Genomic DNA, 24,296 nt, shown 5'->3' with positions numbered 1-24,296 from the left:
AATCTTCAACACTCACACCCTTTGTTTCATGTCTTATTGCATTGGCAAGACTTTGAAGAATAATTTTAAAACAGCGGGGGATATATTCTACTTTTAATGGGTGTGTCTACTTTTTCATATATTATTGCTAATATAACACTATTCAACCAAGATTAAGACTAGTTGCTTCTCAAACAGTAATTATTTTTCCCCAATAGTAATTATTTATATTGTCTCTTTCCAGCTATATTTGTATGATGCAGAAAAGAATTTCTAAGAATACAAAATTGTTTTGCCAGAGAGTATAACCACACATTTTTCTTTCTTTTTTCATCATCACTTATATTCAACACCCAGTGCTCATCACAAGTGTCCTCCTTAATACCCATCATCCATCTAGCCCATCTCTCACCCACCTCCCACCATCAACCCTCTATCATTAAGAATCTCTTGGGGTTTGTTTCCCTCTCTCTTCTTCCCTACCCCCCCTTCCCATATGTTCATCTATTTTGTCTTTTAAGTTCCACATGAGTGAAATCATATGGTATTTGTCTTCCTCTGATTGACTTATTTTGCTTAACATAATACATTCTAGCTCCATCGACGTCATTGCAAATGTGTGTAATACACCCCCCCCCCCCCACACACACACACACAGACACAATCTTCTTTATCCATTCATCAGCTGATGGACATTTGGGCTTTCTCTGTAGTTTCGCTATTGTTGATAATGCTGCTGAAAACCTTGGGGTACATGTACCCCTTTGAATCTGTATTTTTGTATCCTTTGGGTAAATACCTAATAGTGTAATTGCTGGATCGTAGGGTAATCCTATTTTTAGTTTTTTGAGGAACCTCCATACTGTTCTTCAGAATGGCTGCACCAGTTTGCATTCACACCAAAAATGAAAGAGGGCTCTCCTTTCTCTGCATCCTCACCAACATCTGCTGTTTCTTGTGTTGTTAATTTTAGTCATTCTGACAGGTGTGAGGTGGTATCTCATTGTGGTTTTGATGTGTATTTCCCTGATGATGAGTGATGTTGAACATGTTTGCATGTGTCTGTTAGACATCTGGATGTCTTCTTTGGAAAAGTGTCTATTCATGTCTTCTGCACATTTCTTAACTGGGTTATTTGTTTTTTGGGTGTTGAGTTTGGTAAGCTCTTTATAGATTTTGGATACTAACCTTTTATCAGATATGTCATTTGCAAATATCTTCTCCCATTCCATAAGCTGCCTTTTAATTTTGTTGATTGTCTCTTTCACTATGCAGAAGGTTTTTATTTTGATGAAGTCCCAATAGTTCATGTTTACTTTTTTTTCCCTTGCCTCCAGCAATGTGTCTAGTAAGAAACTGCTCTGGCCAAGGTCAAAGAGGTTGCTGCCTGTGTTCTCCTCTGGGATTTTGATGGTTTCCTGTCTCAAATTTAGATTGTTCATCCATTTTGAATTTATTTTTGTGTATGGTGTAAGAAAGTGGTCCAGTTTTATTCTTCTGCATGTCGCCGTCTAGTTTTCCCAACACTATTCATTAAAGAGACCGTCTTTTTTCCATTGGATATTCTTTCCTGCTTTGTCGAAGATTAGTTGATCATATAGTTGTGGGTCCATTTCTGGCTTTTCTATTCTGCTCCACTGTATCTATGTGTCTGTTTTTGTACCAGTACCATACTGTCTTGATGACTACAGCTTTGTAATATAGCTTGAAATCCGGGTTTGTGATGCTTCCAGTTTTGTTTTGTTTTTTTCAGGATTGCATAAACTGTGTAGATTGCTTTGGGTAGTATAGACATTTTAACAATGTTTGTTCTTCTAATCCATGAGCATGGAATGCTCTTCCATTTCTTTGTGTCCTCTTCAATTTCGTTAGGCGTAAGTATTCTATAGTTTTCCGAGTACATAACCACACAGTTCTAACAGAAAAGCTACTGTCAGTGCTCACATAAATCAACGCATAAATGAGATATAATCTGGTCTATTTGCTTAAGGTTAAATGTCCATCTGTTATGAGCAGGAAGATGGGAGAGAATATAATCTTATATGGCACTATGAGTAAATACAAACTAGCATTTCTTTTTAAAGTATGAATAAAATGCCACCAACAAGGAAGCTACTTAAATTAAATAAAAACAAATGGTAATCTTACATACAGTATTTCCTTATTAGGAAGGTGACCGAAAGCCCCCTTACAAGTATTCTGTTTTTCTTAAAGGATAATAGCAATTGTTTCACATTAAGATTGTAGCCAGCACATTACGCTATAGGGTCACTGGAGGTCAACACTGAAGTTTATCTCCAGTATGGGATGGTTAGCCCATGTGTTATATGACCACAAACTAAGTACACGCCAAATCCAATCACTGGTCTGACAGATGCACACTTTCAGTTCAACAGTTCCAAAGCACCAATTGGAAGACCCATTTTGGCTGCATCAGAATCACTTCAGTGTCTGTAAGAAATACAGAATCCTGAGTGCAGTGACATTTCTACTCACTCAGAATCTCCCAAGTCAGGACTCAGGAATCTTAATCTTTTTAAAAAAGCTCCCAGGTATTTCTGACACATAGTCATGTATACAGGCTGCACTTGAGTTAACAGAAGGAAGGTACTGAGCAAACAGTTGAATATAATACTTTCATAGCATACACTGGGAAAACATCATGAGGTACAGAATGAGGAATAAGCAACATATAAGGACTTCTGAAAAGTACTCAATATTTTCAAAGGTATAAATTCCTAAAACAGGTCAAATTTTTGTATTAGAACACTTCCCTGAAAAGTGTTACTAGGTGACCTAGGGATAAATAAGTTGGAGAAACAGGGGACCCTATATATACCTTCTCCGAAACAAAGTGTTAAAGGCTTTGAGGAATACTGCAGGCAACTTCCTAAATCTGTTTAACTTAATATTTCTCATATTTACTTGGTCACCGAATACTTTCCCCACCTCTAAGACTTATCTATTAAGGTCCTATAGAATAATATTCTTAAACATACTATTCAAGAAATATGGTTGTAAAACAATTTCCTTGTCAATTTCATGGCAAATTTTTTCCCTACATATTGATCTATTCTAACACTTAGGTCTCCTCTCTGCTATTAAAATCTTTTCAAGAAGAAATACTAAGCTATGACTAAATGCATCTTATTTAAATTCAAACCCTTAAGTGATATTAGTCCCAGTGTAATTCTTCTTATTTAAATCTACACTTCAAATTGAGTTATTCCTATAATTTTCCATTCCTAATTAAAACAATTAAAAGAGGGATATTTCTACTGACCTACTTTCTAGAATTTAAAAAATAAACTAAGGAAAAAAACATCTTCTGGTGTTTGAGATGTTTCTGGAGCTTCATTAAAATAATTTTCAAATTTCATTTGAGTACAATTTTTACTTATTTTATGATTCAAATAATGTAATAAAAAAAGGACTGGAAGAGGATTACTGAAGAAAAATTAATGAAAAGCAGAGTCTTTAAGAAGCAGCACTGCCTCATTGCTGCCTTTTCTGCTTTGAGGATGGCAAACTAAAATGTTCTAAAAGAGAGATAGGATTACGTTTTTATTTTACCCAGGACTGCATTAAAACTGATTAAAAGATTCCAGTGAAACAGCAAAATGCCTATGTCTCTAATACACTCCAGTATAAAATTTAATCTGAAATTGGACATTCCTAGGGAAAAGAATTAGGCTAAATTTATACCTATTTGAGTTGTTGAAATTAGCCTATGAGCCATTGGCTACCTCTGCTGTGTCCTCAGCTAAGTCCCAACTCCACCCCAGGAGGGCACATTTCCTACTCCAGGCAGTCCTTTTCTGCCCAGTGATCTTAGGATAGATTACTGATTTTAAGACAGGTATCCATGAACATACCATGTTGTAGGATCAGATTTCCAGGCAACAAAAACACACCTTTAATAATGATCAAACCCCACATCCTGTCGTCTTTATTAATACCCAACTTACAAATAAAATTTGTTAAGCTATTAGATTCCCCCACTTGAATTTTAAACCCACGGTATTATAAGTCCCTTACTTCCTGATAAGCTGCACTGGGTAGTTACTTTGTTTCTTTTAAGAAATAGGAAGCTACCATCTGGTATGTGTGTACAATGAATAGAGATTTTCATTTTTTTTTTTTTTTAGAAATTATTAGAATTAACCTTTAAAACTGGGTCACCCCAGAATGAAAGTATGACCTTTAGTTTATTATCATGCATCAATAATGGTTATTAGTTGTGATAAATATAGCACACTCATGTAAGATGTTACCAACAGGGGGAAGTGGGTACATGTGGGTATGTAGGGACTCCTATACTCTTTGCAACTCCTATATATTTGAAAGTATTCTAAATTAAAAAGGTTAATTAAAAATAAAAGAATTAGGTTACCAGAAATTTCCAACACACATAATATACCACTGCCAAGAAACTTAAGATGATGATATTGCCTCTGCTTCCCAAGAACACACGTATCCTGACGGATAACTCTCATGGGATGACATAATAGCGGACAGCATTAAGTATATGAATACTGTGGCTAGTATCATTTTGGCATAAATAGTATATGGTCTTTCAATGTATGGTATCCTAAAAGTGATATCAAAATGCCTTTGGTAAAATGAGTTGGGTTTTTTCCTCATTCATTTATTCATTCATTCATTCCATGTATATACATTGAACACCTACAATGTACTGTTGTCGTAAGCACTGAGTATATAACACTGAACAAAACAAATATCCTGTGATGATGGAGAAAGACAAATATATAATGTAGATGGTGATATGTGCTGTGAGGAAAAATAAACTCAGAGTAGATGACAGAGTTGATGAAGATAAGGTGGTAGTGTAGATGCTATTTCATACAGGGTAATCAGGGGAAGCATCTCTGGTAAGTAGATATATGAACTGATAACAGAATTAAGAGAGGGATGCCATTTCCTTCCTTCCTTCCTTCCTTCCTTCCTTCCTTCCTTCCTTCCTTCCATTTATCCATCCATCCATGCCTCCATCCATCCACCTCGGGAAGACTTTTCCAAATAGAGGAAACAGCAAATGCCAAGGTTCACCTACTGTTCAGAAAAGGCACTGATTATAGCTAACATTTAGTACACACTTACTATGTGCCAGGTGCTCCTGTTAAGGACTTATGCTATATTAAAGAAAACTGTAAACTCTTTGCCATGCTTCCCATTAAGAGATGGGATCTGTTTCTCCTTCCCTTGAATTTGGGCTGGCCCTGTGACTGACTCATATTCAGTTAGAAATTCTGCTTCATGGATGACTCATTTGTGCGAATACACTGTTATTCCAAAGCACTATCTTTACACTAACAGTTCAGTAGTGTATGTTTCTTGTCTGTCTCCCCTACTCAGACTTCATTTAACCTCTGATTGGCAGGCATAGTACATGCTCATTAAGTGACGGATGTTTCACTTACTGCATACATGTCCTTGGACAAGGAAGATTCTATAGCAGGGTTTCTTAACCTTGGCACTACTGACATCATGGGTAAAATATGCTTTGCACTGTGGGACATCCTGTGCATTGTAGGACGTTCAGCAGCATCCCTGGCCTCTACTCACTAGATGTTAGGAGAATCCCCCCACTTCCCAGTTGTGACAATCCAAAATTTCTTTGGACATTGTCGAATGCCCCCTTGGGGAAAAATCCCCCACTGTTGAGAACAAGTTTCCTTAGAGTCATTACTTTTTAGCATCCAGTTGTTTTTTAAAATACATACACATCTTGTTTTATTGCACTTTGCTTTACTGGACTTCACAGATGATGTTTGTGTGTGTATGGTTTTATTTGCTTGTTGACAAATTTAAGGTTTGTGGCAAATCTGGTTGGCACCACTTTTTCAACAGCATTTGCTACCTTTGTGTCTCTGCATCACATTTTGGTAATTCTCACAATATTTCAAACTTTTTCATCATTATTATATTTATAACGGTGATCTATGATTAAAGATCAGTGATCTTTAATGTAACTATTGTAACTTTGGGGGAGGGGTGCCATAAACTGTGCCCAGATAAGACAATGAATTTAATCAATAAATGTGGGTGCTCTGACTGCTCCACCAACCAGCCATTCCCCATCTCCCTGGCCTCTCCATTCCCCATGAAACAATATTGGAATAAGGACAATTAACAATCCTACAATGGTCTCCAAGCGTTCATATGAAAGGAGGAGTTGCACGTCTCTCACTTTAAATCAAAAACTAGAAATGATCAAACTTAGTAAGCAAGGCATGTCAACAACCAAGATAGGATGAAAGCTAGGCTTCCTATACCAGTTAGCCAAGTTATAAACGCAAAGGAGGAGTTATCGAAGGAAAAGAGCTATTCCAGCGAACACACAAATGATAAAAAAGCAAAAAAGCTTTACTTAGAGGTCTGGATAGATCAAACCAGCCACAACATTCTTTTAAGTCAAAGAGTAATCCAGAGCAAGGCCTTAACTCTCTTTAAGTCTGTGGAGGCTAAAGGAGCCGAGGAAGCTGCAGATGAAATGAATGAAACAAGCAGAGGTTGGTTCATGAAGTTTAAAGAAAGAAGCCATCTCCATAACATAAAAGTACAAAGTAAAGTAGCAGGTGATGATGTAGAAGCTGTAGCAAGTTATCTAGAAGATCTAGCTCAGGTGGCTACACGAAACAGATTTTTAGTGTAGACAAAACAGCCTTCTATTGGAATAAGATGCCATCTAGGATTCTCATAACGAGAGAGGAGAAGTCAATGCATGGCTTCAAAGCTTCAAAGGACAGGCTGACTCCTCTCCAGGGGCTAATGCAGCTAGCAGGTGACTTTAAGTTTAAGCCAATCCTCATTTAGCATTCTGAGAATCCTAGGGCCCTTAAGAATAATGCTAACTCTACTCTGCCTGTCCTCTATAAGTGGAACAACAAAGCCTGGATGACAGCCCATCTGTTTACAACATGGTTTATGGAATATTTTAAGCCCACTATTGAGACCTACTACTCAGGAAAAGATTCTTTTTAAAATATTACTGCTCATTGACAGTACATCTGGTCACTCAAGAGTTCTGATGGAGACGTACACTGAGATTAATGTGCTTTCATGCCTGCTAACACAACATCCTTTCTAAAGCTCATGGATCAAGGAGTCGTTTCGACTTCCAGGTTTTATTATCTAAGAAATACTTCCCATAAAACTAATGTTACCATGGATAGTGAGTCCTCTGATGGACCTGGGCAAAGTCAACTGAAAACCTAGAAAGGAGTCACCATTCTAGATGCCATTAAGAACATTCGTGCTTCATTGGAATAGGTCAAAATATCAATAAGAACAGGACTTTCGAGGCAGCTGATTTTAACCCTCATGGATGACTTTGATGGGTTCAGTGGAGGAAGTAACTGCAGAGGCAGCAGAAATAGCAAGAGGACTAGAATTAGAAGTGGAGTCTGAAGATGGGACTGAATTGCTGCAATCTCAGGATAAAACTTGAGCGGATGAGGAGTTGTTTCTTATAAATGAGCAAAGAACGCGATTTCTTGAGATGGAACCTATGCCTGGCGAAGATGCTGTGGCAATGACAACAAAGTATTTAGAATAGGATACAAGTTTAGTTGATAAAGCAGCAGGAGGGTTTGAGAGGACTGACTCCAATTTTGAAAGACGTTCTACTGTGGATAAAATGCTATCAAACAGCATTGCATGAGACAGAGAAACTGTTCATGAAAGGAAGAGTAAACTGATTTGGCAAACTTCATTGTCTTATTGTAAGAAATTGCCACAGTCACCCCAACCTTCAGCAATCACCATGCTCATCAGTCAGCAGCCATCAATGCAGAGGCAAGACCCTCCAGCAGCAAAAGAATTACGACCTGATAAAAGCTGAGATGATAATTAGCATTTTTTAGCAATAAAGTATTTTTAATTTAGGTGTGTATATTTTTAAGACATAACAATATTGTGTACTTAAGAGACAACAGTATAGTGTAAACATAACTTTTATATGACCTGGGAAACCAAAAAGTTCATCTGACTCACTTTATTGCAATATTCGCTTTTCTGCAGTGGTCTGAAACCTAACCTGTGATAGCTTGAGGTAATGTACGAGTAATATGCAAGTTAGAATAACTACATTTGAAATGTAGTTATTGAATTGATAAAAATGATAAGCTTGTAAAGTGGGGATATAGTAAGAGGTAATATGATGTGCGACTTAAGAGCATGGAGAGACTGCATGGATTTGGATCCACCTGAAACACCGGAAACCCAGGTGCCCGTGGGCAAGTCTCTTCAGTTCTTCGTGTCCATTTTTCTCACCTCTGAAATCAAATTGTCGTGAAGATTATTAAATTGGCTACTCATTTACTACCAGGTAACATTACTGATATCATATTACGGAAAGTAAGTGGAAGAATGGCTTTTTGTGTAATACGTGGTGTTGAGTTCTAAAAGAAATCGTGTTTTTCTCTTGTTCATAGCTAATAGATTCTTTCATTTCTATATTTAATGATGACATTTGCTAGACACACCGTGGGGCTGGGAATGGCAAAGCACCTTCCAATTAAAGTGGACTCGAATTGGTGCCAACTAATACTTACCATGCTCTAAGGAATAAAACTATGCAGCCAGTCCTACAAATGTTTGTACCTCTGACCCAATAATCTGACTTCTGGGGACAAAATGTGTAAGAAGAAAACAACCAAAACACATCACACTTTTGATCAAAATTACTCACTGAACTATTATCCATCAGAGTAAAAACTGGGAAAAAAACTAAATAGTCTAACAACAGGAATGGATTAGTAAATTATAGTACATCAATAAAAAGTACCATTTATTGAACACATTCTTCCCGAATCACAAATACCCACTGTAGCCCCAAATTACTCTTTAACTACATTTTCAGAATAGAACTAGCAGGAATAAAGAAAGCCCCTAAATCAAATAGGTACAAAGAAAGACAGACAGTAAAAAGACAATAAGACAAGGAAGGAAGGAAGGAAGGAAGGAAGGAAGGAAGGAAGGAAGGAAGGAAGGAAGGAGAAAGAAAGATAGAAAGAAAAGGAAACAAAACAAAATGAAACAGGGAGGGAAGGGGGGAGGGAAGGAGGGAAGGAGGGAGATCCAGAGTATTCTGTTAGTCGGACAGCATGTAAACTAACCGGAATTTGAGTCCTCCAGCACTTTGTTTAAGTATGCTCCTTCTCGTCTCTCACATCATTTCTAAATTCTGGCCTTAGAGACCTTATAATCTCTATTAACACAGTAGGAACAATAAGAAGTAATACAATTGTATTTTAAGTTAAATGCTAAAGTGTGTGGTAAAAAGAAGGTTGTATCTGGATTTGTGGAAAGGCTGTGAACAGAGGGAAGTGCAGCACAGAGGAAAAATGTCACAGAGGGAGGTAAAATGGCTTGTATGCAGCGGGGAGAAATAGAAAGGATTACAAGGGTGTAAAGTCATACAGATAAGGGCCCCGGCTAGGGAGGCAGGACAGAGGACCGAGCCCCTCAAAAATTCAGTGTTGCTGTCCCATGATGCAAACTCAGACTGGACAGATGAGAAATCAGGCTGTGGAATGTTCCCCTGAATGATAAGGCATTTCCTTCAGTACCCTGACCAGGTTTCTGAGGAGACTCAGAATGAGGAAAAGACAGTCTCTTCAGTAAACAGGGCTGGGAAAACTGGATGGCTATAGGCAAAAGAATGAAACTGGGACACTTTCTTACACGATACAGAAAAATAAACTCAAAATGCATTAAAGACCTAAATGTAAGACCTGAAACCATAAAACTCCTGGAAGGAAACTTAGGCAGTAATTTCTTCAACACCGGATTTAGCAACATTTTTCTAGATGCCTCCTAAAGCAAGGGAAACAAAACAAAATTAAACCATTGGGACTACACCAAAATAAAAAGCTTTTGCCCAGTGAAGGAAACCATCAACAAAACAAAAAGGCAACCTAATGAACGGGAAAAGATATTTGCAAATGATATATCCAGTAAGGGATTAATATCATATATAATGAACTTGTGCAACTCAACACCAAAACCCTCAAATAATCCAATTAAAAAATAGGCAGAGGACCTCAATAGACATTTTCTGAAAGAAATCATATAGTGATGCTCAACACCACTAATCATTAGGAAAATACAAATCAAAACCATGAGATATCACCTTATACCTGTTAAAATGGCTAAAATCAAAAGACAAGAAATAACGAGTGTTGGCAAGGATGTGGAGAAAAAGGAACCCTCATGCACTGTGGGCAGGAATGCAAACGGGTACAGCCACTGTGGAAAAGAGTATGGAGGTTCTCAAAAAATTGAACATAGAATTACCCTATGACTCTGTAATTCCACTACTGGGTATTTACCCAAAGAAAAGAAAAACACTAACTCAAAGGGTGCAGACATGCACCCTTCTGTCTGTTGCAGCACTATTTACAACAGCCAAAATATGGAAGTAGCCCAAGTGTTCATCCACAGATAAGTAGATAAAGAAGATGTGGTACATATGCATACAATGGAGTAAAAGCCACAAACAGGGATGAGATCTTGCCGTTTGCAAAAATATGGATGGACCTCGAGCGTATTATACTAAGTGAAGTAAGTCAGACAGAAAAAGCCAAATACCGTATGATTTCACTTATGTGTAGAATCTAAAAAACAAAACAAACAACCAAAAAGCAGAAATAGATCCAAAAATACAAGAACTGGTGGTTGCTAGAGGAAAAGGGGGTGGAGGAATGGGCAAAATGGGTGAAGGAACATGGAATGAACAAGTCACAGGTATAAAAGGGACAGCATACTGTAAAAGCATTGTATAGTGACAGGGGATAGCTATACTTGCGGCGAACATAGCATAATGCAGAAACTTGCCGAATCACTATGTTGTACGCCTGAAATAATGTAACAATGCATGTCAACCATACTTCAATTAAACAGAAAAAGTAATGGGATCTTTACAATTACTTTAGATATTTCAAAACCCCTGGTAAAAGCTGGTATATTTATCCATGGTAATATTTCAAAGAAAACTAAAAGATCATTCACTTGTCATTTTCATACCAGTTTTCAAGTGCTTATTTTGATGGCACATTTGGTTTTACCTGCCAGATTTAAAAAATGAAAATTCACTTTGACAGACAATCTTTTCATAAGACCCAAGGAAGGTGGGGGAGAGGAAGGGCGACAAAAATGATCCCAGGGGTCGAAAGGCTGTGATATAGTTGCTACATATACGCTTAAAAATAATCTTAGTTACAAAAAATGTATATATATTCTTCCTGTGTCTGGTCTACCATTCTAGTGCCTTTCTCCTCTACCACACATCGTCACTGTACTCTCTCCCTTGGATTTCTAACTGTTCGGTCTTGTTTCACTCTTCAAGTCCGCCACCCCCTCAATGCTGCCAAGGTGACCTCATGAAACTGCACATTCAATTTTGCATCTCACATCCCAGCTCACACATTCTTTCATGCCACAGCACTTCCACAGGACAACTCCTAAACTCGAAGGCACAACCTTTCACCTTCGCGTTGTATCCAGCCTCCACGTGGCCGTTCTGTCAACTCGTGTTGTACATTACTACAGTTGTTTTCCTCAGAGTTCTCTGAACAAGTCTTACTGTCATATGTCTATGCTTTTGCCCATCCTGTTCCCCTTGCCTAGATATCCTCCCTCACATAGTATTCACCCACGTCTAAAAGAACAAGAACAAAATACTGTATCTTCGTTCTCCCCAGAAAACTCAAGATACTTGTCCGGGAAGCATGCCTCCACATGGCTAGACAGCTGAGGGGCATTTCACTTGCACTCTTATCACCCTTGTACTTGTTGGCAAGTTGTCCCCCCCACAGAGAACTGGAATGTCCTCCAGGATAGGATGAATGTCTGTGGTAGGCAGAGACATTGGGTCTCTAATAGGCACACAGCAGGACGCAATGAGTAAATTATTTATCAATTCACCAGAAATGTGAATTCTCTAGCAATTAAGATTAAAATTATGTTTTTAAAGAAGTGCTCTCCAATCCCCACCCTAGAAATAAGAGTCAGTATTGGTCACAGCTTCTTGAATATTTTCTGCATGTTAGTTACAGAAGAAAAGGTGCGTATTTTTCCTCATCTTTAAATGTGATAGCCAGACATAAAAGAAAATAATCTCCAAAACTATCAACAAAATACAGTTTCTAGGAAAGTCTCCCTGTACATCAAGTTAAGCCAACTTATGTGAAAGCAAATATACAAAAAGATACATTGGGTGGGATGCATTATGTTGTAAGTACCAAAAACATCAAACTGAAACTTGAACTCTGTAGCCAAATTGCCTGGGTCTGACTATTAGCCATCTACTTCCTAGCTATGTGACCTTGGACAAATGCCTTTGCCTCTCTCTACATCTCAGCTTCCATATCTGTAAAATGGGAATAACAACAGTAACTACTTTAAAGGATGATATAAGGTATATGGTATACACTACAGACATGTTAACTATTAGTAGTTAGGCTAGTTAAATGCTATAAGGGAAATTTATAAAAACCAAAGTAACTTGAAGGCAACAAGCAGGATGAAAGGGCCCGTGGGTGGTTTGATGTGGTAGTTTGAGATGTCATCCAGAACCTAGTTTCCTCTTGGTACCTTGGAATCACTCCACTTTAAGGCTTGCTTCTCTCAGAGTGGCCAAATAAACCAGAATGCGGAGGCAAACAGGAGTAATGATACTAATCCTAACTGAATGTCTCAAGTCACCAGCACGCACACCCCCACCCCCACTCCCGACACACACACAATATAGGGCAGGGGCCTGCATGATTAGCTGAGGCCACCCAGGGCCCACTTCTAGAGCTAGAGGTAGGATCAACTTCCCCTCAAGTACATAGACATCAAAACAAAAAGCTGAGTACATTTGGAAAGCCTGGGAGATGAGGGGAGATGCTAGATAGGCAACCAACAAGAAGAACAAAGTCAAGGGTAAAATTCATGAATTTTAAGCCAGAGAAACTTGATTTTGCATAGCCATCTGTATTCAAAAGTCATATCGGGTTTAGCAACCAGGCACAAAAATTCCTTTCAACCAAGATGGATTTCTAGCATGACATCGCCAACAAAAAGTGCTGTTCTCAGGGAAAATCCTCCAACTTAGAAGCATCTGCTTCTAATTTCCACAATGAAATCTTTGATTCCTTCATTCATGGGACTTGCGCTCAATTCTCTCTGACAGTGGAACTGCAATTTTCTTGATAATGATTTTGCTGTGAAATTCTCATTATCTGGTAGAAATATAGAAATCCTTACATTACATAGGAACCTTAACATTAACTTTACTTATTTTTCCTCTGAAATATTTTTTTTTTTCCAAAGAGACTTTAGCACCCCTAAGAAAGATTGAATTAAGGATTTGGAAAGTTTCTAGCTTTAACACTGCAGAAGGACTTTTCATGTTATTAAACAGTTCTTAACAACAACAAAGTAAACACACACACCAGAGAGGCAAAAGTCCATTGACAGAATAAATAAAATACGGTACATTAAGGCAATTCAGCAGTGAACATTAATGAACCACAGCCACACGTGAACAACTGTGAATCTCAAAGACAATGGTTCAGTGAAAAAACAAGTTACAAAAGAATATATACAATTCATCAAAATCAGGTGATGAAACAATAACTCATTCAGGGATACAGAATATACATTGGTAAAACTGTTAAGAAAGGTAATGAGTAAGTTCAAAATGGTGCTGGATGGGGTAGTCTGGGAGCAGGAGATGTCTTCAGAAAGGGACAGGAGCTACAAAGGAGCTAGAGAATTATTTTTCTTATACTTGATAGTGGATATAATGGTGTTGATTACTATTACTGTTTAAAATGTACACAGACATTATAGGCATTTTTCTATGTGTGTATTTCATAATTAAAAAAAATTATCAGAGGTACTGTTGTTGAAATTGCTGTGAACAACTACATATTGGTGACTAAACTTGAAAAAGATAAAGTACGACAAGTATGCAATCCTGTTAAAATAAACAGCCTGTTACTTTTAACATAAATTGAATCCTTTGAGGATCCTATGCAAAGACTTTACAGCAAACTAAAATAATCTTTATAAAATATTATTGTACCCACTACATAAGTGTTTTCATGGCCCAAAAGTGGGAAAAAGCCTTAGATATTCTGGTGTTGTTAATGAATTTTTACAGTATTTACAAGTTAGTAGTAGGCATATGTATTAATTTCTAAGATTCTATCTACTACTAAATGGAATAATGACGCGATAGAACAACAACCAAATGAAAATCTGACCACTGTATCAGATCTCACAGATGATCTACTCCAATCCCTTAATTCAATTTTACTTTGTAAGTTTATTCATTCATTTTCGAGAGCCAGCAAGCGAGAGCGCGCACAAGCGAGGGAGGGGCAGAGAGAGAGGGAGACACAGAATCCGAAGCAGGCTCCAGGCTCTGAGCTGTCAGCACACAGCCTGATGCAGCGCTCGAACTGACAAGTTGTGAGATCACAACCTGAGCTGAAGTCGGACACTTAACCGACTGAGCCACCCAGGCGCCCCCCAACCCCATAATTTTATAGGTGAAGAAACCAATGTGGTGAGAGAATGATCTGCCAAGATAATACCAGTTAGTTTTAGGTACCCAGTATCCTTTTTTATCCCCCCAGGATTTTTCTTCTCTAAATTCTGTTCAAAAACTCACATGAATAGGAAACAATTTAATTTAATCTAGTCTGTCTTCAAAAAGTTCATTTTTGATATGAAGTTAAGAAATATGTTAAAACGATTTACTAAAGTGAATGTACTCAAATGCTAATAAGACCTGCCTTCCGGGGCGCCTGGGTGGCGCAGTCGGTTAAGCGTCCGACTTCAGCCAGGTCACGATCTCGCGGTCCGTGAGTTCGAGCCCCGCGTCAGGCTCTGGGCTGATGGCTCAGAGCCTGGAGCTTGTTTCTGATTCTGTGTCTCCCTCTCTCTCTGCCCCTCCCCCGTTCATGCTCTGTCTCTCTCTGTCCCAAAAATAAATAAATGTTGGAAAAAAAAAATTAAAAAAAAAAATTAAAAAAAAAAAAAAAAAAGACCTACCTTCCACCCTGACAGTTGTAGCATTATATGTAAAGAAGTTTATGAAGCCAGAAAAAGAGTTTGAGGTGCTAGGAATCCAATTTTTACCTTGATACACATAAATGATGGGATGCAATTACTTTGTTAACCAGACACACCTGAAAGAGTAGCATTCGCATCAGGGCACACCCTCACACATGTGCCCATACTGTTCATGTGCCAAACGTGCAGAAGGGCGTGAAGTAAACCTCATGGGTCCAGGTACTCTTTACAGTAAAAGATCAAAAGCACAATCTACAGACTTCAAAGTAAGCAATTCCTCTGGACATTCTAACAAGGCTTGATACTGCTACAAAAGTTCTTATTCAACACCTCTTTGGGGGTTTTGCTGTGAGTAAGGTAGAGTCAAAGTTGTCACGTAAACTTATAAAGATATCTGAAAATACCGGGGCGCCTGGGTGGCGCAGTCGGTTAAGCGTCCGACTTCAGCCAGGTCACGATCTCGCGGTCCGTGAGTTTGAGCCCCGCGTCAGGCTCTGGGCTGATGGCTCAGAGCCTGGAGCCTGTTTCAGATTCTGTGTCTCCCTCTCTCTCTGCCCCTCCCCCGTTCATGCTCTGTCTCTCTCTGTCCCAAAAAATAAATAAACGTTGAAAAAAAAAATTAAAAAAAAAAAAAAGATATCTGAAAATACCAATTTAAAAAGTCAGAGAAAACAACTATTACTATTATTATTATTTTTTTTTTTTTATTTTTTTAGTGAGAGAGAAAGAGAGAGCACACATGTGCACGCACAAGCAAGGGAGGGGCAGAGACAAAGAGACAGAGAGAGAGAGAGAGAGAGAGAGAGAGAGAGAGAGAGAGACAGAATCCCAAGCAGGCTCCATGCCCAGTGTGGAGCCCAATGTAGGGCTTGATCTCACGACCACAAGAGCACGACCTGAGCTGCAATCGAGAGTTGTATGCTCAACTGACTGAGCCATCTGGGAACCCCAACAATGATTATTTTAATCATTAAAAAAAAAGTCTAAAACTCTTACAGTTTTAAAAGTCCTTGCTTAAGAAAACTGATGAAAATGTTCATTTTATATAGGGCTTCCCAGTTATATATAGCTACCCCATCCCCCTGGGCATCATCCAGTCATTAGCTAATCTTCTCCAAGGAGACTGAGGTGATTTGTGCTATTCTGGAGAAACACAAATTCAAGACTGTTAAGACGGATGTGAGGAACATCACTGGGAGCCACGGCTGCATCCCTTAGATTTTCCCCAAGGTAACCTTCAATCAGAAGTTGGCTCTCTTGTATCCGTCATCCAGCGTTTAATTCCCTTAGCTTACTTGTAGAAGATAACCACCATAAATTTGCCAGGTCCATCAAGTGTGAAATCTCATTTTCAAGTAGTATTTACCTATATAGTAATATTCTATTTCCCATACACCAACTCACAGACCTCGTTTCTAGAACTCTTCTCAACCAGGTTTTGAAATAAGAGACCAAAGCCAACTTGAGTGTTACCTTATATCCCAAAGAGAATAGAAATAAAAGTCATTTAACAGTGAATCTCTGCACTCTCTGGTGAAGTCCACACTGTCCAACAGTGAGTCACTGAATAGCCCAGTCAAGTTGTCTCCATTTGACCTACCTGTTCATCGGATTTTCTGGTTCTGTGATGTGCATCCCTCTGCATACCGCCAAAAGACAACATTCCTCCTGATACTAATCACCCTCTAATGCTGTGAGAGAGACTTAAAAGCCTGATTTTTAAAGGGTGTGGAGGAAGGAAATCAGAATTACAAGTTACCCTACAGTGACAGGGTTAATCCTCCATGAAAAATGGAACCACAACTCAACGTTGAAGTTAAAAACAAACAATCAAACAAAAAGCAGAAACCAACCTATCTCTCTTTAGTATTGCTTTTTTTTTTTTTTTTTAATGGCTCTAATCATCCTGGAAAGGCAGCTAGTCTTGAGGCTGACCTACAGACTATTATCCTGAATAAACCAAAAGAGCAGCCTACTCCAAGGTCAGCCATTCTTCATGGCAGGACTACTGCCCAATACCAGTGGTCCATCACTGTCCTCCTACTGCCTTAATTCTACCAAGAAAATGTTATATACTGCCAACAAATGCCATAGAATCATTATCACCTCAGATCCAGAGGCAAAACTATTCAAGTCTTCAAAAAGTCCTCATTAAGAGATGAGTGCCTATTTTCCTTCATGACCTTCACATTTGGAAAAGTGAATTAAGAAAATACGTTGTTGGTACTAATCATGGGCTCTCTAGGGAAAGCTGGATGAAAATTCTTTTTCAGATAAGATTTGGAAAGTTGTAGGTTGTCTGCTGGTAACCCTCGATACAGTTGGCGATAATGAAGAGACAAAATCCTGAAAATCCTTCTAAGGAGTCTTTCAAAAACATCTTCCAATTGCGTTACTCTGTCTGGAATTTGGAAATTACTTGCTCCTAGAAGTCATGACAGTTTAAGAAAAATCTACAGTTAATATTACACTTAATGGTGAAAAAGTAAATGGTTTTTCCCTAATATTGGAACAAAGCAGGTATGTCTGCCCTTTCGACTCAAATTCAAAGTTGGAAGTCTTAATATCTGATTTTTCAGACTTACTGTAAAGAGTACATACATTACTTAAAGCAGTGTATATTTTTACTTTTTTTTAAGTTTGTTTTGAGAGAAAGAGAGCATGTGTGCATGTGTGAGCAGAGGAGGGGCAGAGAGAAAGAGAGAGACAGAGAGAGAGAGAATCCCAAGCAGGCTCTGTGCTGTCAGCATGGAGGCCCATGTGGGGCTCAATCTCACGAACTGTGAGATCATGACCTGAGCTGAAATCAAGAGTCAGACGCTTAATGATAGCCACCCAGGTGCCCCTAAGGCAATACAATATTGGCCTAAAGATATGTCAGTTGATGGAATAAAGAGTCCAGATACAAACCATATATCAAAAGTCATTTGATTTTTGATAAAGGTGCCAAGGTACTTTACTGAGGGAATAAACTTAGAATTGATTTCAGCCCTAATACAAAGATTAACTTGAATCACAGATCCAAATATAAAGGCTAAAACTGTGAAACTTACAGAAAACTTCTAGGAGATCTCTGTGATCAAAAATTTTTTTTAAGGAAAAATTGGACTTCTTTACAATTAAAATTTCTGCTCTTTGCAAGTCAGTTTAAAAATGGCAATGCAATCCTCAGACTGAAAAAAATATTTTTAAACATTTATCTAATTAAAGACTTAAATCCAGAATACATAAATAGCTCTTACTAACAGAAGAAAACTCACTTAAAAATATGGCCAAAAGATTTAAACAGTCACTTCCCTGGAAAAGATACACAAATGGCAAGTAAGCATTTGAAATGATGCTCAATATTATTAGTCATTAGGAAAATGCAATTAAAAACTACAGTGAGGGGTGCCTGGGTGGCTCAGTTGGCTGAGTATCTGACTCTTGATTTAGGCTCATGTCATGATCCCAGGGTTGTGGGATCAAGTCCCACATTGGGCTCCATGCTGAGCATGGGGCCTGCTTGGGATTGTCGCTCTCTCTCCCTCTGTCCCTCTCCCATACTCACACATGTGCGCTCTCTCTCTCTAATAAAAAAATAAAAAACAAACTACAGTGAGATACCACAATGCACACCCCTAGAATGTTTAAAATTGAAAAGACAGAGAATACCAAACCTTGGTGAGAATCTGGAGCAACTAGAACTCTCAGACACTGCTGGTGAGAATGTTAAATAATATAACTACTTTGGAAAACAATTAATAGCTTCTTATAAGGTCAAACATTCATTTAGGTACTCATTCTTAGGTACTTGAGTACGATAAATGAAAAGATACATCCACCAAAGACTTACACTTGCAACCCTTATCAAAATACCAATAACACTTTTCACAGAACTAGAACAAATAATACCAAATGGAACCACAGACTCCAAATAGCCAAAGTAATCTTGAAAAAGAACAAGGCTGGAAGCATCCCCATCAGATTTCAAGATATACTACAAAGCTGTAGTAATCTAAACAGTATGGTACCAACATAAAAACAGGCACATAGATCAATGGAACAGAATAGAGTCCAGGAATAAACACATGCTTATATAGTCAATCTATCACAAAGGAGGCAAGAATATACAATGAGAAAAAGACCATCTCATCTCTTCAATAAATGGTGCTGAGAAAACTAGAATGTTACATGCAAAAGAATGAAACTGGGCCACTTTTTAACACTATATACAATAGGACTAAGGACCTAAATGTGAAGCCTGTAACCTTAAAGGTCCTGAAAGAAAATATAGACAGCAGTTTCTTGGACATCAGCCTTAGCAACATTTTTCTAGATATGTCTCCTGAGGCAAGAGAAACAAAAGCAAAATGAAACTACTGGGACTACACCATATCAAAAGCTTTTGCACAGTGAAGGAAACCATCAACAAAACAAAAAAGGCGACTTAATGAATGGGAGAACATATTTGCAAATGATATACCAGAGAAAGAGTTCTATCCAAAACATACAAAGAACTCATACAACCCAACATCAACCCCCAATAATCCAATCAATCAAGAATGGGCAGAAGACATGAATAGATATTTTCCCAAAGAAAACATGCAGGTGGCCAACTGACACATGAAAAGATGCTCAATGTCACTAATCATCAAGGAAATGCACATCAAAGAAATATCAGCTTACACCTGTTAGAATGGCTAGATTCAAAAGACGAGAAGTAAGTGTTGGTAAGGATGTAGAGAAAAAGGAATCCTTATGCACTATTGGTGGGAATGCAAATTGGTAGAGCCACTGTGGAAAATAGTATGGAGGTTCCTCAAAAAGTTAAAAACAATTAAAAAAAAGTTATTATGACCCAGTAATTCCACTACTGGGTATTTATCCAAAGAAAACAAAGACACTAATTCAAAAAAATATATGCACCCCTATGGTTGTTGTAGCATTATTTCCAATAGCCAAGTATGGAAGCAACCCAAGTTCTATCCATAGATGAATGGATAAAGAAGGTGTGGTATATGTGCACAATGGACTATTACTCAGCCATAAAAAAAAAAAAAAAAAAAGAATGAAATCTTGCCATTTGCAAAAAATATAGATAGACCTAGAGGGTATAATGCTAAATAAAATAAGTAGGACAGAGAAAGACAAATACTGTGTGATTTCACTCACAGAGAATTTCATTCATGGAATTTAAGAAACAAAACAAACAAAGAAAAAACAAAAAGAGAGAAACAAAAAACCAGACTTTTAAATACAGAGAACAGGGGAGCCTGAGTGGCTCAGTCAGTTAAGCTTCTGACTTTGGCTCAGGTCATGATCTCACGGTTTGTGAGTTTGGACCCTGCATTGGGCTCTGTGCTGGCAGCATGGAGCCTGCTTTGGATCCTCTTTCTCCCGGTCTCTCTGCCCCTTCCCTTCTCTCTCTCTCTCTCACTCTCTCTCTCAAAAATAAAAAAACACTTAAAAATAAATACAGAGAACAAACTGGTGGCTGCCAGAGGGGAGGTGAGTGGAGGGATGGGTGAAATAAATACAGGGAATTAAAAGTACACGTATCTTGATGAGCATTGAGAAATGTATAGAATTGTTCTATTATATTGTACACCTGAAACTAACGTAAAATCATATATTATACTTGAATAAAAATTTTAAAAATATAAATGAACTGGTGTGCCTCAAATTAAAAAAAAAAATTTATACATGAACGTTCATAGTAACTTCATTCATAATAAACTTCCATTCCCAACTGGAAACAATCCAAATATCCATTAATAGCAGATGAATGAACAAGTTGTGACAACTTAGTATTACCCAATTAAAAAAAAAAAAAACTTGATATATGCAACAAAATGCATGAATCCAGAAAGCATTATGCTAAGGGACAGAATCCAGATACAAAAGCAAAGCACAAAAAAACTACAGGTCACATGATACGATTTACATGAAATTCTATAAAAGGCAAAACTAAAGATCAGTAGTTGTCATGGATAACTGGGGTGGGAGGAAGGAGAAAAAGGAGAAAGTGGTGGAAGAGAAGAGGACTAACTAAAAAGGGGCTGAAGAAAACTTTCTGGCATGACAAAAATGTTCTATATCTTGACTTTGACACTGGTTACATAATTATACACATTTCTCAAAAGTTACCAAATTATCTACTTAAAATTTGTGAACTTTATTTTTACTGCATGCAACTTATATAACTAAAGATTTGATTTAAACAAATTTAATGAATCTACATGTTCATTGAAGCGCCTTATGTGTTTAAGTAACACCACATTACTTCAAACCCTTTGCTGCATGATGCAGGTATTATTGCCTAAACTGGCTAAACCCATGGCTTCCGAAAGTTTAAACTTGACCTTAAAAACTGAAAGGTAGGAATTCATGGTGATTTGGAAAAAAACACTACAATTTTAAACGATACTAAGTAAAACCAAAAGTTAGGGCCTTTTGATGTTTACCAATGGTATCACCTGGTAAGAATTCCGGAGAGATAAAAGAAAATTTCTTGTTAAACAAAAATAGCACAGCAGAGTTTTAAACAGGTAGCATTTCACATATCACATGGTTTAAGTGTTCACTGGTTTGTCTGTCTCCCTCATCAACCAGGCTCTAATTTCCAGAGGACAGGTCCATGCCTTGGTCATCATTGAATTTCCAGCTAAATGCTTGGCATATAAATAAGAGTTGAATGAAAGAAAGATTTGCAGATGTTCTCATGCTAAATTCGGGTTCATTTACACAGTCCACATGTCTAAAACTTCCTACAGAAAGGCCTGTAGTATGTTCCATAAAACACTAGCACTTAAAGATTATAATGTTCTAAAGGGAAATCAAGCAAATGTATTTAATGTGTCACCTTTAAATGTACGATGTGCCATCATTCCAAAAACACCTTTATTCTCATTTTCCTTTATTAGCCAATCCTACAAATTACTAGAGGTTTTTTCAAGGTAACAGCTGCTCTGAACAAAGGATTAATAGTGTGAAATTTTATGCATGTCTTGCTGTCTTCTAATAAAATCCAATGATCAGGAATTTTGTGTGAAGTTAAATGCATTATCACAGGAAGTACAATATGTTTGAAAAGACTACCCTATCTAGTTTGGACTGACAAAAAATTCTCTACGGCAACATCAGTGTAAGCTAATTAAGGAACAAAAGTTGATTTAGTATCGGGCAGAAACCAAAATTGACTTAAAAAAATACTAAAAAAAAAAAAAAAAGAAAGAAATCAAAATGTCACACCATATTTTGCAAATATTCTAGAAATATTTTATCACCAGGATGACTGGTAGCAAGAAAAAAGAGCACAGGCCTCAGAGTCAGAAGAGTATCATGTTCTGGTTTTTCACCAACTGTTTCAGGTAAAGTTGTCAAGTCATACAAATTATTTAACCTTCTCATCTGTAAAACAGGGACTACTACTCTGAGGATCAAATAAAGTAACCTACAAAATGTCACATAGAGATAAATTATGATGATGCCGGAATATCTAGTTAAAGGAAAGACATGCTCACCTTCCTTTAATTTTTGAGAAAGGTAATATATACAAATCATGGTTCTTAATCTGATAAATAGCATGTATCCTTGCCCCACAAGTACGCATCAATGTTTCATTTTCCAGTGTCAGAGTCTCCCGCTCACCACCTGCAGTCCAGGGTAAACGCTGTAACAATCGCTTCTTTCTCCTGCCCACACCTATGGGTAGTAAATGACCACCCAGATAACATCTATGATAAGACCCTGAGGTGTCTCCATGGGATACCACATTTACAGAGCACTTTCAAATGCATTATTTCATCTCAGTAGTATATCCCATTATCTAACAATACTTTAAGATGTGTGACCTTGGCATCTGCGTGGCTCAGTGGGTTGGGTGTCCCTCTTGATTTGGGCTCAGGTCATAATCCCAAGGTTGTGAGATTGAGCCCGGTGTCCGGCTCTGCACTGAGCATGGAGCCTGCTTAAGATTTTCTTCTCTCTCTCCCTCTGCCCCTCTCCCCTGCTCATAAGTTCTCTCTCTCTAAAAAATAAAAAAAAAAAAAAAATCTGTGACCTCACTCAAATATCAGATGTAATTCAACTTCTCAACGATGATTTATTATAATAACAAACTCTAATGACAGAATTCTTAATCGTGCTGTATAGCTACATTTCTATCTGCAGTTAGGTAGAAAAACCTTATCAATTAATATGCATATACCATTCTGAAGATCTATTATTTTACTTTACACTTTAGCATCTCAAAGAGAATTGAGAGAACACTATTTATAGTTATTCTTATGATTACATAATTATTCCCATAATCAAATACATATATATATATATATATATATAAATTATCATAGGAAGCTAATCAATGACATCTTGATTTGTTTCTTTGAGGAAAATGTCCTATTTTATAACTACACTCTATTGATAATTTTTAAAATTCAATCTTTGTTTAGTTTCTGAAAACTTTAAATTTATATTTTTCACAGAGATACAATTTATATTTTTCAGTGTGACATTAAATCTAACTACGTATTACTGTTATGAAAGTTATATTTTGTTCATATGTCAGATTTGGGAGATATACAACATGGATTTTCATAAACACAGTTTTTAGTTTGTTTTATGGATCAACTGCTCCTGGCCTGTGAAAGGTTTAAATTCATAAAGATACTTATAAAATAACCTTATTAATATCCTCAGGGGAAGCACACACACACACACACACACACACACGCACGCACACGCACAATTTGAGTAGAAAAGAAACTAGGAAGGAGTAGAATCTCTGTACATGATTTTCGTTAAATTCTTGTCTGTGAGCCTTTTCATCCCATTATAGAACATACAACATGCAGAGTTGTTTTTTTCTTTGTAATAGAGGATACACAGGCGATCAGATGAAGCAGGAACAGAACACAGAAGGGTTGAAGAAACAGAAGGCAGGGGAAGCTAAAACTCACATTCATAAGGAGGTCAAGACAACAGCAAAGATGGGTGGTGCAGCAAATATAAAAATTTCATTTAGAAATAATCCCAACTTTTTGACCCCACCCCCAATATGAAAGTAAGATAAGACTATATCAACTATTTTATAAGAAATTATGAGGTCCGTTATCATCTCGCTCCTAGGCACAGGGCCAAGCACATCAACTCAAATGGTGGGAGGGTGTCATTTCAGGACTACCTCCTCACAGGCAATTCGATCATCACAACGAGGGTGGACACCACCACATGTCAAACCA

At 37.6% G+C, this 24,296-nt stretch overlaps 1 protein-coding gene across 6 annotated transcripts in view; it reads right to left on the bottom strand.

Moving 5' to 3' along the window:
• The window catches only part of FRMD6 (FERM domain containing 6), a 199,242-nt gene that overhangs the window by 39,517 nt on the left and 135,429 nt on the right, over positions 1 to 24,296 (bottom strand). The window lies entirely within an intron of this gene.

Source organism: Felis catus, chromosome B3 (assembly GCF_018350175.1).
Source record: "Felis catus isolate Fca126 chromosome B3, F.catus_Fca126_mat1.0, whole genome shotgun sequence".
Lineage (NCBI taxonomy): Eukaryota > Metazoa > Chordata > Mammalia > Carnivora > Felidae > Felis > Felis catus.
Note: the sequence above shows the minus strand (reverse complement) of the source record. Positions and strands in the feature narration are given on the sequence as shown.